At 37.6% G+C, this 18,299-nt stretch overlaps 2 long non-coding RNA genes across 2 annotated transcripts; both read right to left on the reverse strand.

The window, feature by feature from the left end:
- Positions 1-4: 4 nt before the first annotated feature.
- Positions 5-966, reverse strand: LOC125277731. Its single transcript, XR_007186976.1, has 3 exons — positions 896-966; positions 716-772; positions 5-626 (listed from the first exon to the last, which is right to left on the reverse strand). It is a non-coding gene; the product is annotated as an uncharacterized LOC125277731 (long non-coding RNA).
- On the reverse strand, positions 959-9,894 carry LOC125277733. The gene is made up of 3 exons (XR_007186977.1): positions 9,620-9,894; positions 2,625-2,769; positions 959-1,022 (listed from the first exon to the last, which is right to left on the reverse strand). It is a non-coding gene; the product is annotated as an uncharacterized LOC125277733 (long non-coding RNA).
- Positions 9,895-18,299: the final 8,405 nt, after the last annotated feature.

Consider the following 18,299-nt stretch of genomic DNA (forward strand, 5'->3'; position numbering starts at 1 on the left):
AGCCTCTGTTTTGTTTGACAACACTTCGAACATCAACAGGAAGTTACTCCACCCAGGATCACTTAGAGCACCTTTAAACCAGAGTAGATCACATGCTTTTAAAACAATTTTATTCATTCTAAAACATATGACTAGGGACAAAAGAGCTGGATATATTACATTTTTATTTACTGACAGCAAAGCCGGAACATTTACAAAAAAGCCTTTTTATTCTGCACACAGTTATTCTTAACTGTATGACACTATGAAATGTCTGTTATATTTTTGAATGTTTTTTACTTGTTTCTGTATTTTGTGTCTTTTTTAATGTCTTAGGGGGGACAATCTAGAACGTAAAAATAGTTTAAAATGGTCTGATGGATTTTCTCATATTGATAATGACATTATGTGGGTTGAATGAAGTTGATTTCTTAATCCAAACTCCTGATGTTGTAATGCTGTTACAATTTAAACAAAAGTGGAAAAATAAGGCAGGGATCCAATGATTCAATGAAATAATCATGGCATACACGTCAATAAATAATTGTATTTTAGTAGTGCAATAAAATGCTTTAAAATGTTGATGTTGAGACTCTGATAATGTTTTACATCCTCCTAGTGGAGACAGAGAGACCTGCCTTCTGATTCTACAAAAGACAAAACAGCAGAAGCTCCATTAATAAACATCATGAGCGGCTCTTTGTCAGAGCGTGACTATGGTATAGAAGAGCGTTACCTTACTAAGCTCTGGGAATAGCTCCTGGACAGCGATATTAAGCAACACATACGTCATCTAGCTATTTGTAAATGAGAGGTAGTGACCGCTGAAAGAGAAACAGCACAATTAGCAGAAAGTAGGAGCATGTGAGGAAATGACATCAGTAGCTACCTTAGATAAACATTTGGCAGTTTGTACCTGTTTGTTTAGCAGTGGCTGCTGAATGGCATTGGAAAAGCATCTTGATGCCCTCATACTTTGCTTCATAGTCCAAGGACGTGAACAGTTCCGACGACGTCACGTCACGTGTTGTCATCTCAAGATTCTGGTAAATACGAGATGGTGTGAACGCAGCATAAAAATAGGCAGTTATGTGATCATGCGATCGTGAGTTCGATCCCAGGGAACGCATGTGCTCATAAATTATATGCACTATAAATCACTAAGGGTGGGGTGGGTGTAGTCGTAGTTTTGTTAATGGAAATAGAGTGCCCCAGGGATGACGCGTTTTTGTAGGCCAACCCGGAAGTTAGCGGCGCACGGTTCCCTCGACTGAAAGCCTATTAATTTTTCCCATAGACTTTTGGAAAATCGCAGAAAATAAGCTCTGTGTTTAACAAAGGGTTATGACACTTTCACGTTTTGTCTATCAAGATAATCTTTACAAGTTAACACAACATTTATACATTTTGAAGCCTAAATAAAGTCGTCAGATATAAAAAGCTAACAGTAGGCTATAAACGGACTACAGCACACCATGGTCGCAGATCAACGTTGTCACCACCAAGCATCCTCAAACTTTATTTAGAAAACAACTCTATTTAAAAACATGCTCACTGATTATGATCTGCTCTGTGTATGAATACTTATCCACTTTTTCATGAGAAATGCTGTCCAAATGTCCTGTTTGTCATGATGACGTCTAAAGTCCCCGCCAAAGGAAGTAGTCCCTTTTAGCAATTTGTTAGCAACCGCCGATTTTAAGACACAGTAAACGTTTAAAAAATCACAAGTGGGTTATAACTGGTGGTTTTATGTCATAGATCAAAACGTGAAAGTATTTAGAGGCTTTGTTAACCACAGACCTTATTTCAGGCGATTTAGCAAAAACCCATTCAAAAAACTTTATGGCGTTGGAACCAGAAGTCCTAAAATGCTAACTCGCTTCCAGGTTTTGCCTACAAAAATGCGTCATCCCTGGGGCACTCTATAGGACAAATGGTGTAAAAAGTCCACACATTGCATTTAAATGAACACGCATTTTGATTGTAATGACAGTCATACTTTATTTCATGATGGCAGACGTAATACAACACTGTCATTATTTTTACGCCAGCTAGAAGGCGCATGACTTTAAAACGTAAATATAGGTCATAATAAGGTGCTTAAAAATTGACCTATAGGGTCGTTTTTTTTGTTATTGTTGTTTTGGTTTTTTTTGGAGGACAGTCTGGTTAGTACAGTTTCAGGAAACAGTTGTGACTAGTTGGTTAGTTTCTCCAAGGATGCATCATGCTATGGTAGATAATAAGTTACATTGTTGTATGGGAAACACACCCCTGTTTAATTCTTGTCTGAAGCCCATAATTCTGAAAAGCACTCTGACTGGTCAGCTGGACCAGTGTGTTAGTGAATGGACAACTTCAAGCGTGTTTCGGAAAGTTCATGTCCCTTACCATAACCGCGACACTACCAGCACACTACTTACTAACTCAACCAGGCCTTGCCCCTTTAGTTTACATATGCCTTGGGCGGGAAAACTTAAAGACTACAATGGCGGCATTTCAGGGAGATCAGAAACAGTGCGCACTGATGTATGAAATAACTCCCTTTGGAATGACTTTGTTCTTTGAAACTTTACAGACCTTCACTACTTTAAAACACGGCATGTTACAAACAATCGATAACTGCAGCTGTTATGAGGTACCTGGTAGGTAGTTCATCATCTCCTCAAAGGTCTTCTTGGCTCGTCTCTGTTTGTCCTCAGGAAGAGCGTTCCTCTGTGTTCTCACAGAAAACAGCATTCTGCAGTGATGCAGTATTGATAATCTGATCACTTGAAGTACACAAATCTACCCATGAAAAACAGTACAGCACAATAACTAACTGGTTATGAAATATTTTATCTATCCTATAGAAAACAATTGTAGAATTTTAATACAAAGGTCAAATGTATATGAAAAGTTAGCTTGGCCACTATGCTTATTTTGCTGGTATTTTTCTACTAGACAACAGGTGGCTGTGGAAATGAATAAGACCATCATTTAAAGGTGTCACATGTAGGCTTCTTGTCTCTGGGGAATGTTGATTGTTCCATGTTATAATATTTTGTTTGCCTATTAGAAAGGGTTGACCATCAATTGGCAGAATTCCACAATTAGGGAGTAAGTCAAAATATGAAGATTAGTTAGCAGTCAGTCACCCTTACAAAGAGAACAAGATAGCCAATTAATGAAGTGACTGTGGTGAAAATGTTGGGGAGTATTTGGGAGATACCAGGAACGAGAAAGGAAGAAGAGCACCTGCAAATGAGATCAATGGTTAAAACTGTATAAAAGTGTGTGTCACAAGTGAGAAGATCAGATGTGCAGCTGGCATCTCACTTTGTTGCTTGACAATAAAGTCAACGCTTCATGGACCTGGAGATTTGACTCTGAGAGTTTTCTTTGAGACCAGAACTGAAAGGACATCAAATTTGCCACAAGCATAATTGGCAAGCCCTGAGCCAGGAGCTAGAAAGTGGTCGGCGTGGGACCACTTGTGTGTGCTGGCACGAGGCTTTACAAAACAAAGGCACACCATACAAATAAGGTAAGCAATTTTGCTTATATTTCTTTTGTGTGGCCCCTTGAGATAGCGCCTGGGTGGTAACTGCCTAAGACTTCACCAAAATGAACCAAACTTAAATGAAAGATAATTGAAATAAAATTAATTGAAGTAAAAGAAAAAGGAGAAGCAATTTCCAGGAGTGATGCATGCGTAGAAGTAGTTATACGTAGATGTGCATTTATATGCAGAAGTGCATTTTGCTTGAGAGGGGCATTCAGAAAAAGTGTGTGTGAAGGAGGCTGCGCTTGTCTGTGGGTTGGTCTGAAAAAATAAAAGAACCCAACACTGAGCGTTTTTCCTCAGAAAAACAGAGGTTCAGAACTGACCACCAACAGACAAAAGCTGGCGATTTTCAGAAAAATAGGGACAGCCTTGTGAAGTGTGGCAACCCTAAATAAAAAGAAGTATTTTCAAGTAAATTCAAGACAGCCTTGTGAAGAGTGGACAACCCTGTGAATGAACATCAGAAGGTATGTTGAAAGAATACAACTTCACCTAAATGTATCGTTTCATGTGAATGCTCAATCGTTTTCAACTGCGGAAAGACATCAGTAAAGCAGCTTGTAATCTTTGTCACTTATGTCGTTACATTGCCATTCATTGACCATAGAGTGTTGTCCACAAGATTTTGTGAGACTATTTTACTTTATGCCATTGTAGGGAAATTACAATACTTTTGTCCTAATTTCTTCACTTGCAAGAGATTAACCCTTGAGCTTTTATTTTGATGGAAACTACAGTTCGAGCTTTAATTTTGGTGGAAAAATACTGTTTCTGTGAAATTTTCATTAATTGATTAAGCTTTTATTGCATATCCAGTATTATCACTGTTACGACCTCCGTTCTTGTATTTGGTATGTGTCTGTTTTCTTTTCCCTTTTGTTCTGTCAGTGTTCTAATAGGTTGTCCAATGATGGTGTCCACTCTCTCTATTGGCGGTTCAGAAGAGGCGTGGTCTTCATAAGGACGCTGCCTGGCGTTCAACTTGGAGCTCATTTTTGGTTCGGCCGCATTTGGGTTGAGAGCTCCCGGATCCCTCCTCTGGCCGATGATCAAACTTGCTACTTTCTAGTGAAAGTGTGCCTTTTGTACAACCTGTTGATCATGTTCAATTGTTCCTAAAGTTATCTTTCAAGAACGTGGAGCATAGGGGTGTCCTGCCTATTTATTTTGATAACTTGGTTTGTACTTTGTTTTTCATTTGGGAGTTAGGGAAGGTAAATGTATTTTATTTTTATGTTTACTTAGGTTATTTAATCCCTCCCTCCTTTTCTTTCTAGATTTGTTTTGTTTGTTATTTTAGCCTTTGGACACCCCAAAGAGATGCTCTCTTTCACTTGTTACATTTATCCTTAATAAATTCAATCATTTTCTTTAATTAGTTTTGTGCATTTGTTTGATTATTGATATTTGATTAATCAGTGCCAGGTACGGGATGATGGGAAACGAAGTCTGTAAAAGGAATCAGTACTCAGATGATGGCAAACTCTGGTGGCAATCAGAGGGAGTTCTTTGTTGTTGCCCCACTCCTGCAACATGTTTTTAAAAAAATCCCTGATATTGTCTACAGTGTGGTCTTCTGGAAAGAATTTCTCTGCATACCCTGCACAAGAATCCCTGATTGAACCAGCCTAACCTGCCAAAAAGCTGCAAACTGATGCTGAGGATGTCCTAATATGTTACATCTTACTATGAATTATGCTAAAGCTTATCTATTTCTATGCTTCTAGGTACCCTTTTAGAGCTACCATAGGAAATCAGCTTTCAATGTATGTGGTTGCCATGAACACTTTATATGCTTTCTGCTGCTCTTTTGACATAAAATCACTTGAATATAACACATGGAGTTGCAATTATTTTAGGTTTCATCATGAATATTTACAGCAGATGATTTTTTACATTTATTTTCTAATGTGAACATTTATTTCTAATTTAACATTATTGGCAAACATTCATGGTTACAACCGTGCTTATAGGATTTTATATATATATATATATATATATATATATATATATATATATATGTATATATATATAGTTGTCTATAGTTAAGCTGCACATCAATCCAGTAAATTACTCATTTTTACAAGTTTCATTTCTTCATATTTTACCCAAGTGGCTAAATCAGACTCTTATGGTTACAAAGCACAAAAATAATCAAGATTAACATGCACACATTCTAGCTGTCAAAATGAGGATATACATCCATTTTTTGTCTGAAACATAAGCTAGATATTAATTACTTGTTTATAAGTGTTGTATAAAATGAGTATCACGTTTGCAATCAGTAAAACTCAATGAAGATGGTTTTTAATTTATATACATTACAATTTTTTTTCCATCATTATGTTCGCCTATAAGTTAATCTGGGTTTTGTCTTGTGCAGAGGTCCAGAGAGGAGCTGCAGCATCAGATGGATTGGAACTGCTATCAGAATTCCTTCTATGTGTTCTGGCTGCTGGAACAACTTGCACAGGACACTGATTGTAATATAAACCGGGAGCTTGTGATCCATCTGGAAACTAAAGCGTTAACTCTCGCAGATGAGAGTGGTCTCTTCAGGGTGAGCAGACATGGACTACACCAGGGATGGGCAACTCTGGTCCTGGAGGGCCAGTGTCCTGCAGAGTTTATCTCCATCCCTGATAAAAACTCACTTGCCTATAACTTTTTACTAATCCTAAAGAACTTAATTAGCTGGTTCAGGTGTGTTTGATTAGGGTTGGAGCTAAACTCTGCTGGGCAGTGGCCCTCCAGGACTGAAGTTGCCCATACCTGGACTACACCGATGACGATAAGCAGACATGGGCTGACTGATGCCATTTTAAAACCTTGCTCCTTTTTAAGAGCTCACTTTACATGAAGTGCCTTGTCTAAAAATATTATTTAACTGTTGATTAATAAATTATAAACCAGTCAGTTTTGTTGTGCCTTTTTGGAAGTCTTGTGTTGATAAATGCTTAATGATAGATCATCTAATGGAGGTGTCAAACTCCTGGAGAGTTTCGCTTCCAACCCTAATTAAACACACCTGAACCAGCTAATCAAGGTCTTCGGGATTACTAGAAATTTGGCATGAAGATGAGTAAATGATAGGACAATTTTCGGTTTTAGGTCGACTAAGGTATGCAGCATTTAAATTAACACAAACAAAAATGAGTCTGACGTAAATGTCAAAAGAAACACTGAATTATTGAAATGCTTTGATGTTAAAAGTACTTTAAGTAAGCTATTCGTAGCTTGATTTCACTGTAAACTGTGTGATGGAGCAACTTGTCATGTATGCTGGAATTAGAAGTGCTAAAGATTCTATGCTCATATGATCACAATTAAGGCAGTGATAGTGTTGGACGACTAAAGACCTGTGCTCAGGGTGAGACAGTAATTCTGAGTTAGTGTTAATGATCCTGTGTATAGATACTAGAGACCTGACACTCGCCTGCAAATTTGGGTTGGTAGTGATAGCAGCTTCACCAGATTCGGGAAGGGGAAATGCCCTGAGATGATGTAGCAACTTGCTCTTTGTTTGAATAAGACTTTTATTCTGATTAAGAAAGAAATGTTGAATGAGTTGAATATAATTAATAGATCAATATAGTTACATTCTGAAATAAATAAATGAATGCTGAAATTTTTAAAAAAGTATAAATGATAGGAATATGCACCTGTGGAGCACTCTGTGAGAATTATGAAATTTTGAGTTGTGGAGAAACTTTTATAGGTAATATTTTTATAAGTATTGGCTCAGATTGGTTACATAAAATCAAGAAATAGGTCTAAAAAGATGAATAAATAGTAAGATAATAAGTGCGTGTTTAAATATCATACACTGTATCTGAAGACATCTGGAATGTTATCCCATTATCCCTGAGAGACAGTATGAAAAGCTGAACCATTGCAGATATGACTAGATTTTGGTTTTTGTTAACTAAGATAAGCTTTGTGCGTTGTGTTGAATGAGAACAAGATTGGGTGACCGAGTTAAATATAAATTATGATTTGAACGGGCACATAACAGACATCTAAAAGGTGCCATCGAATTGAAAATTGAATTTACCTCGGCATAGTTGAATAACAAGAGTTCAGTGCATGTAAATGACATACAGTGAGTCTCAAACTCCATTGTTTCCTCCTTCCTATATAAATCTCATTTGTTTAAAAGACCTCCGAAGAACAGGCGAATCTCAACATAACACCGACTGTTACGTAACAGTCGGGGTGTACGCCCCCAATATTTGCATATGCCAGCCCATGATCGAGGCATTACACAAGGGCAGCCGTATTAACGTCTGGATGTGCACAGCTGAATCATCAGACTAGGTAAGCAAGCAAGGACAACAGTGAAAAATGGCAGATGGCGCAATAATAACTGACAAAATCCATGATAACATGATATTTTTAATGATATTTGTAAACTGTCTTTCTAAATGTTTCGTTAGCATGTTGCTAATGTACTGTTAAATGTGGTTAAAGTTACCATCGTTAATTACTGTATTCACAGAGACAAGAGCCGTCGCTATTTTCATTTTTAAACATTTGCAGTCTGTATAATTCATAAACACAACTTCATTCTTTAAAAATCTCTCTAACAGTGTAGCATTAGCCGTTAGCCACGGAGCACTATCAAACTCATTCAGAATCAAATGTAAACATCCAAATAAATACAATACTTACGCGATTAGACATGCTGCATGACGAAGACTTTGTAAAGATCCATTTTGAGGGTTATATTAGCTGTGTGAACTTTGTTTATGCAGAGTCGAGAGCTCAGGAGGGGGCGGAGAGTGCACGATTTAAAGGGGCCACAGCATGAATCAGCGCATTTCTAATTATGCCTCAAAATTGGCAGTTAAAAAAATTAATTTAAAAAAATCTATGGGGTATTTTGAGCTGCAACTTCACAGACACATTCAGGGGACACCTTAGACTTATATTACATCTTGTAAAAAAACGTTCGATGGCACCTTTAAAGTAATTTTAGTTTCTAGCAAAGAGAAAAGACAAAGAATTCTTTGCTAATACATTATACCATACTGTATATTAATTAGAGAAGTTTACTGCTTTTTTTCTGCATTTTGCAATGAAGGATCTGCTTGCTTTTTCCTGCAAAGAAGAACTAAGCTTATTAATAGAATGAGGAACTACTGTTGTGTTAACAAGATGAGACTTTTGGAATTACAGGACATTGACTATTGTTATGAAAACATGGAATTTAAATAAAGAGCTGTAGGTTTAATTTGAATTATGCGGTTCTCTTGAGTGTTCACATTTCAGACCAGGCAGCTTCTGAAACAGCCGCCTTGACAAATGGGAGCAAATAGACTGAAGTCTATTCGACAAGATAACTGCAGAGAGAAGAAGAGGAAGTGGCTGATGGGCCTTCAGCTCCCTTCCTGAAAGATTAAGTTAAGCATGGAGAGGACTGATACGATGCAGGAAAAGGTGAAACTTTTACTTGAGACTTCCTATGAACAATTTCTATGAACAATTTTGGCAGGATCGATCACAAGCCAGACTATCTGAGAGACAGGGAAACAATGGAGCCCATGTATCACAACACCAGGCCTTTGACTGCATCACTGGCTAAAAAAACCAATGCAACAGCCCAACAAGCTCAACTGACTGATGATCCACACAGAACACAGAAGGACTTCCTTTCCACCCACAAGGAAGAACTGCTGTGAGACCAGTGAATTAATCAAAAGGAATAATATTAATTTGATTCCTTTTGATTAATTCACTGGTCTCACAGCAGTTCTTTGTATTCTCTGTTAAACTAACATTCTGAATCTGCTTTCACTTGGTACCAGTCCAGCCTTTCTGTACATCTTAATGAAAGAAAAGGAAGTTCATTCACAGAAGTGGGAGTTTGACTCAGTCAGTTAAAACTGTCTGGATTAGGCATAGTGAGGGCTATTACATTAACCAACTAGGGGTAAAGACATAAATAGATTTTTGACTATGTAGAGTTCTTTGGCAAAAAGGGAAATAGGGCACACAGTGTCCAAAGAGAAAGTTATGGCTAGAAAAGCAACAATATTGGTCACTCCATTTTGTTTATAGGTAATTTTCTAGATTTAATAAGAATAATACCTCTAAGATTCCAAATTTTTGAAATCACAAATGCTGTCATCACCAGGGATATGAGATGGGAATGTTATTCGTCCATGGATCCAAGATGTGTGGAGATCTCCAATCTTCTTCTAAGTAGCTCATGAGTAACAACAAAAAGTTTGAAAATTGTAATTGCACAATGAATGACAAATTGCATTTGAGAAAATGAAATTGGTTCCCTCAACTTACCAAGCTCAACGACTCTGGCCAAGCTGTGATAAACAAAACGCTATTTGCTATTTTAAAAAAGGGGAGGAGCTGTATGATATGTCTCATCCTGTCTTCCTGTTTCAGTTGAAATTACGTCAACAATGTTATCACAGTGGGCCTTTAATATTAGATTATTAAATTTAACATAGTCCAATTCGATTTGCTCAGGAACAAGTAATAAATTAAGAAAAGACCAAAGATTGCCCGTTTTATGTACCTAAAATGAATTATTTCTCATGTTTAACCACTATAAGAGCCAGCTGCAAATCTTTTCAGCATGTACACGAGTACTAAATAACAGCTGCATCTCTCGAAAATGTCTGAACGAATTGTAAAATAGACGCTATGATTAAATATGAGTCACATATTTCAGGTCTAAACAACTCTATTCTCACCTAAAAAAACTCTCTGTGGTACAACAAATGTAGTATTTGTGAAAAAATATGGTGAATTTGCTCGGCCGCCATGACAGTCGCTTTTAGCGGAGTGATACAAACAGTGAAAAGGAGTGCTGTTATCACTAGAATATCACACGGCTCTCAGCCAATCAGATTCAAGAACCAGAAAGAACTGTTATATTAAATATATATAATTATATATAATTATTTTATTTAAGTAGTTCTAATAGTTCTCTTATTTTGCTATTGTGTTTATCAAGGTGTTTTTGCATTTTATATTCTATTTTTGTTATTTTGTTATTTAGGTTATTTTATGTTGTGTGTTTACAGTGTTGTGTGTGTTATCCTTGTTGTGTTTGTCTTTATGTGAAACTATTGTTCACAATTGTTTCAGACTGTTTATTTGCACTTTTCATGGATTTAAATGTGTCACTTCGCCTTTCGTTTATTTGTAGGAATGCTAGTTATATTAACTACACTTTTAAACCTAGCTGTAAAAAAACTGCCAAATTCTGACAGTAACAAACCATTTCGAATTAAAATAGTAATAAACTGTAGAAAACAATGCATTCTGGGTAATATTTGTCATTTTCGAGAAAGTAACCTATAGCAATATACTGTGAGTTAACATCACTCAAAGTCGACACTCACAGGCTTGTGTTCCAAATCACACCCTGTACCCTCATTCACTATTCCCTACATAAGTTCACTAATATAGTCCACTTGACAGAGTAAATTAAAAGAAGTGAGTGAATTCAGACACTGATGAACACCTGATAAGCAGAATCACTGAAGGACAGAGAAACAAGACCAGAAAAAAAGAGACGAGCAGAAACACAAGAACTACAACTGACTTCAGCCACACTGAGTGTCAAAGCAGTTTACAAACCAGTTTGACATTATTTCTTTCATACATGTACAGAAGTTCTTGTTGAGAATTAACAGATTTGGTACTCGTGCCATAATTGAAGATCCAAAGGGGAGGGCCGGAGGGGGTCCTGGAGGTGGACGGAGTGAAGGTGAGATGGAAGATGCTGGAGGTGGTTCAGGAGGAGGATGGTTGAGCTGGAGGATGAGCCAGCTGGTGGCCCAGTCCCCAGCCAGGATGGTGGACCACAGCGGCGACGCTGGAGGGAGGAGCCATGGTGGTGACGGCTTCAGCGCCACCTTGGGGACAAGCAAGGGTAAAGGCGATGACGGATGAGGAACCCACGGCACAGATGGAGGGCTGATGGAGTGGATCGACGGCGACAACCCAGAAGACCGTGATGGAGCCGCAGCGACAACCCCCCCGCAAGTCCGTGGCGCAGGTGACGCGACGTCCGACCCGAATGAAGCCGAGGGTCAGAGGAAGCTCTGCTCAAAAGCCAGAGGCAGAGCCACGGGATCCTCACACCCAGAAGGAGATGGCTCACAGTAGGCCCGCAATGTAACCATGTGACTGACAGGAGATGACGGTGGTACAGCAGGACTGATGGGGGACAGCTCGGGCAGGACAGCAGACGTGGCTGGGGTCTGGGAAGAAGGCTGGGATGACGAGCTGACAGAAACATCTAGGAGAGGATGTGGGAGAGGGAGGTTGGGTGGGACCAGTGAGTCCAGTATAGAATGGTTAGGCAGATGAGGAGTTATGTAGATGTTGGTAAACTCACTCTCAGTGACAAGTGGGTGGGCAGGGCTTCTGATCAGCCCTTCAGAGGGACACCTACTCCCTCTGCACTGGATGAGACTGCCGACTCAGACCTCTCCTCAGATGAATACCCCTCAGGCTCCGGAGTGATGTCATGCTTGGCCGTTCCTCCTGGCGCGGACTCTGACGTCATGGCAGAGTTGTTCACTCCATCTGCGGTGGGTCTCTGACTGGGAACTGGGCTAGGCTGAGCTCTGGATCGGGGCCATTCGCTCTCCAGACACCTCAACATGGTTTCCTTCCAGTTCAAGCCGGAGGTGTCTGGGAGGTTGCTGGGGCTGTGGAAATTCACCCCAATCCGGAACAATGATTTCAGGGTTGCATCCTCCAGCTGGCTGGTGATGGCAAGGTGAAAAAACAGGGATGTGAAGGGAGTGCTGATGAGTGGTAATGATGATGATGGTCTTCAGGTGCGAGTGATTGATGATCGAGTGCAGGTGAGGAACAGGAGGAACGCTGGGAAATGTAGTGTCGGTGCTGGTGACTGATCTGGAGACTGTGACAGTGGTGACCAGTGTCTGCTTTTGTTGGGCTCTTGACTCTTTAATGTTGATTTCTCTGGCTGCTGTAAATGAGTGTTTATAAAGCACATTTGTTTTGGCAGGAAAAAGACAAGGTTTTTTGGCTGTTGTGATAATCATCTTGGAATTGGTCTAATTCACTGATCTCTTTCTGTGTCTAGTCTTTGATTTATTGGGTATTTTATATTTATTGATTATACTATGTCTGTAATTCAACAGCTTCAGTAATCAGTTATTTAGAAGAATACTGAAGTCATATAGTACATATTTTGAGCTCCTGCTTAATTTGGACAGCAGAGACATCAACAGTCAGAATATGAAACTCAACAATGGTGACATTCAAAAGTTTAATGTTGCAATGCATGCTGGGTGCCAGCATAGTACAAAACCCTAGTGAAAAAAAAAGTATGCTTTATTGTATTTTAAATATATTCCCTTTTTCTATAGTACACTGCAAATATACTAACAAAAAAATTACTATCATTAAATATATAAAAAGTATATTAGTATCATATTTTCACAATGCAACTTTTAACACAGAATAATACACAGAATTCTTACACAGAATAATACATCAATAAAAGTTTAAAACCTCGCTCTGTCTTTGCATGTTTGATGTGCACATATTCTTGTTGAAGAAATTACAGTGGCTGTAGCATTTCTATCACAAAGAAGTGGCCGAATATTATTATTTAACTAATAATACATTTTTAATTATGGTGGTTGGATTTGATCGTGCTGTGTTGTCTAACAACAAAAATCAGCAGGCTTTTGGCGCCCTCTGCAGACATTTGTTATAATATATAATGTATTAAAGGTGCCGTAGAACTAGGGATGTCCCGATCAGGTTTTTTGCCCTTGAGTCCGAGTCATTTGATTTTGAGTATCTACCGATACCGAGTCCCGATCCGATACTTCTATAATAGCCTACATAAAAAAAAGAATAAAGAAGAGTGAAAAAAACAGATCCAGGATGTTCCTTATTTATTTAATTCACCTTATTCTCCAGACTACCGCCCCGCATTTTGCGGGACAGTCCTTAAAATTGGGAGCTTTGTCCCGCGTCCCGCAAGACTTAAGTAGTGTCCTGCATTTCATTTATGTCTGTAATTTTTTTTTTCATACCTGAAATTACAATACAACAGTAAGAAATATAATAAAAACTGTGACTGCCATTTAAAAATCTATTTGTGCAGCCGTCATATTCTAGCTGTGAAAATAACCAAACAACGCAATCAGAGAGAGAGTGGACATCAACTGGGTGGACAGCGCAAAGGGATAAGTGCGGGCCTCATCAAAGTCGGTAAACACAACTACACCAGCAAGGATTTCGTCTCACATACTAGATAAGAACCTCAAGAGCTGCTCAAATCTTTAAATCGATGATTTAAAGCATGTAATCATCCATCCTGATGTTAAATATTTCCAACGAATGGCAGCGATCAAGCGCCACACAGAAATGGTCGAGCACCTACGGAAAAACGAGATGTTCTCCATTTGTTTTAACCAATACAAAATTGCGACGTTCAGACACAACTTTCTACTCACGTTTATAGTTCATTTAAAGCGGGTTCTATGGCGTTATATGTATATAATGAAAAATGTAGAAAGCGCATTATTATAATCATGAGAGCGCATCAAATGCGCGAGCAATCTCTCCTCAAAGGCAGATTCCCCTGCACAAAACTGGACGCGCCCACGCTCTCGCTCAGATATTACATCTGCGTGCTTAAACTTTGTCCTCCTGCATGTGCAGCCGTGAATCTAGAATTTTCTTTTCTCCAGGATTTAATGTTGCCATAAGCGCAACATTATAGTATGGACACCCACCGGCAGAAACATTAATCGGCGCATATGCCAAGTTTGCCAACAAATGTAAATCAATATTTACATTGCGTAATAGTTGTAAATTTATCTGTCTCACTTGTCCTGCGCTGTCCCGCAAAGTCACATCTACTGTCCTGCCTATTTTGGGGCATCATTAACTATGAGCCGATTTAGGGTGTGCGGCCCCTTTAAATGCTGACGCTCCCCGCCCACGGAGCTCGTGCTTGCCTTAAACAGTGCCTAAACAAAGTTTACACAGCTAATATAACCCTCAAATGGATCTTTAAAAAGTGTTCGTCATGCATGCGTCGGATTATGTGAGTATTGTATGCTGTTATATTGTTTAAATTTGATTCTGAATGAATTTGAGGCTGTGCTCCGTGGCTAACGGCTAATGCTACACTGTTGGAGAGATTTATAAAGAAAGAAGTTGCGTTTATGAATTATACAGACTGCAAGTGTTTAAAAATGAAAATAGCGACGGCTCTTGTCTCCGTGAATACAGTAAGAAACGATGGTAACTTTAACCACATTTAACAGTACATTAGCAACATGCTAATGAAACATTTAGAAAGAAAATTTACAAATATCACTAAAAATATCATGATATCATGGATCATGTCAGTTATTATTGCTCCATCTGCCATTTTTCGCTATTGTCCTTGCTTAACTAGTCTGATGATTCAGCTGTGCACATCCAGACGTTACTGGCTACCCTTGTGTAATGCCTTTCATAATGTTGGGAAAATGGGCTGGCATATGCAAATATTGGGGACGTACACCCCGACTGTTACGTAACAGTTGGTGTTATGTTGAGATTCGCCTGTTCTTCAGAGGTCTTTTAAACAAATGAGATTTATATAAGAAGGAGGAAACAATGGAGTTTGAGACTCACTGTATGTCTTTTCCATGTACTGAACTCTTGTTATTTAACTATGCCAAGATAAATTCAATTTTTCATTCGAGGGCACCTCTAACAGTTCAGGAAAAAAAAAAAAAAAAACTCTTGATGTGTTTAAATATGCAGATTAGCTTATTTTGGTTAATTTAGAAGAAATCTACAGATGCAAACAGATGAATGGTAGTAGGCTTAAAACAAACTCCATCTAAATGTGTAGGGTTAGGGTTAAAAGTTTTCTTTCCACTAGAGTAAAAGACATGGCAGCAAAAATGGACCACGATCTTAAAATTGTCCACTTCATGAAATAAGTATTCCAATAACACCAAAAAATTTAAAACAATGTATTGATTTGTGCAAAATGAACAAATTATTAGTGAAACTATGTCCCTCTCCTATGTGCAGTCATTTATTCTATATATATAGCTACTTGAAAATAGTTGCTGTTGACTTCTCTTGTGATAAACCTAGTGAATACTAAAAAAGACCATGGTCTCTGTGTGAACTAATTATTTTGTAGAAATCTGTGGAGTATAAAACAATTGCGTGAGTGTAAGGGAAGTCAAAGTTGTCTTAATATATTTAAAGGTTCATTATTTTTTAAATAAATAATTATGAGAAGTGCCCTTTTTTCCACTTGAGCCCCTGCCCCCCAAAATGTCTGTGCACGTCCCTGCTAATGGCCTACACGATCCTGAAAGAACCGGAGAAAAGTGCTGCTATTGGGAGGTGAGTTGTAGTCTACCAGTTAACAAACTTTATTTTATTTTCTTTAACAAATGGAGAGCGATATTTCGGCTTGATATCTCCTTTTTGAGTTTTTCTGTGGTGGTTTATGGCACATGTTTGTATGCAGCACCAAAACATTCATATGATTGGTCAAATCGGCCCGTATTCTGTACGATATTAATTCATAAAGTGTTGAATGCTTGACTATGTACCGAAAACAATATCGACATGCCATTCTGATACAGTTCCCTGCTGCTAATCCTCATTTACTGTTCAAAAATAGTATTGGTTCAATGTAGGATTTAGACAGACTATTGTAAACGTGAATAAAGAGTTGAACATGCTGTCTTATATCTTTGGTATATTCTGTCAACAGATGCTGTTCTCCACGAGTCATCATTGTGCCATCAGACACAATGAGAAGCTCATCAGAAAATGGAATATAATGTGTAATTTGTATTTGTGTATAGAGGGTCACCATGGTCCAATATTTTTTTTTTTCTTTAATGAAAAACATGGTAAGTTTTGCTGAATCTAAGTTTAAATAAAAACTATTGGATTTGTTAATGGAATATGTCTCTTCATTAGTGATGTTCTTATATTTTATTTAATTTAGTGGCCTTGAAAACAAATGTATTCAACTTTGGGAAAATGTGTTAAACTGTATTTAAATAGTAGCACAACTGTATTGTGTGAGATTATGTCATTCAAAGTACAGTAGTCAACATTTGAAGTGGATCAAAAAAGTTAGGACAACTTTGATTAAAGGTTTTGATCCACTTCAAATGTTGACTATATTATACAAAGTATAACTAATAACAAAGTGTATTGTTACTGATTGCAAAGTGTGTAATGTTTAATATTTGGAATAAGCCAAAGGTACTGAGCATACAGTATATATTATTACCTGTAAAATAATATATTCAGTGTATATTGCTTGTGTTTTCTGAAGACACTCGTAATTATTTTGTAATGTACTTAAATCACAAATAAAGTGTACTTATAACACAAAGTGTACTCATAACAGAAATAAAGTATACTTATAACACAAATAAAAGTATACTTATAACAGAAATAAAGAATACTTATAATACAATGTATATTATAACAAAAAATATATACTTTTAACAGAAATAAAGTATACTTATAACACAAATTAAGTACACTTTAATATCACTAATCAAGCATGTAATTAGTCCCTACACAGACATATACTTAAAGTGTACTAAGCATACTTGAAGTTGTTCCAATTTAGCACACATAAGTATACTAAATATACTTAAAGTTGTATTTTAATACTACTTAATTTACTAAGCTTAAATATACTTAGTACAAAATTAGTTGTTTCAAAATAGCACACTTTAAATGAACTAATCATTAACACACTTGAAATATACTAATAATTAGTCTTGCTGCAAGTATACTTAGTATACTTTTTTTCACTAGGGAAGACATAGACCTTCTGTAGAAATAAAGTTAAACTGGTCAGTAATAAGTGTAATAATATGTAATGGCTGGAAGACAGTTGTAGTTCTTGTGTTTCTGCTCGTATTTTATCCATTCTTGTTCCTCTTTTCAGTGATTCTGCTTTTAACAGCAGGTGTTCACATTAATGCTAATCATACTTACATATTAAAGGTATTCTTCGTGTCCCATGTTTCCAACTTTAGTTAGTGTTATGTTGTTGTTAGAGTAAATAAAATCTGTAAAATTTTAAAGCTCAAAGTTCATGCCACGAGATATTTTATTTAACAGAAATAGCCTACAACGAACGGCCTGTTTGACTACATCCCTCTACTTCCTTCTTTAATACGTCATAAAACTGTGTTTTGATAACCTCCGCCCACAGGAAACACAAAAAAGGGGGCGTGGTCTTGTTGCGCTCCCACGGAGAAGAGCAAGAGTTGCGTTTGTAGAGTGTGTTTGTCGCCATGTCTCGAAGCGCTGTTATTTTATCCCGCATCCAATACCTTTGTTTGGCCTTCCCAGGGACGCTGTACTTAGAAATCAGTGGTTACAATTTATGTTTAACTCGGTTCCCGAAAATTATAATCCACAGTTAAACTATGTGCAGCACATTTTACTGAGGACAGCTTCCTCAATTCAGTCAGTTTAATGCCGGATTCGCACAAAGATTATTTTTGAAAATGGACAGTTCCCTCTTTGTCTGGAGAAGGCGTTGTTTGTGGACCACAACTGTAAGTGCATTTTATTATTTCGTTGGTGCGTTTAACAGTTTCTGAACTTATCACACAAAGGGCAACGCTGTTAGCTTTGTTAACTAGATGCAATTGAAACTTATCCGACCAAAACTTTTAAAAAGTGTAGTAATTCAACCGGACACCATCGATTGTTGGTGTTTGTTATGATCAGTTTAAATTATTTG

The sequence above is a fragment of the Megalobrama amblycephala genome, linkage group LG11 (assembly GCF_018812025.1).
Source record: "Megalobrama amblycephala isolate DHTTF-2021 linkage group LG11, ASM1881202v1, whole genome shotgun sequence".
Classification (NCBI taxonomy): Eukaryota; Metazoa; Chordata; class Actinopteri; order Cypriniformes; family Xenocyprididae; genus Megalobrama; species Megalobrama amblycephala.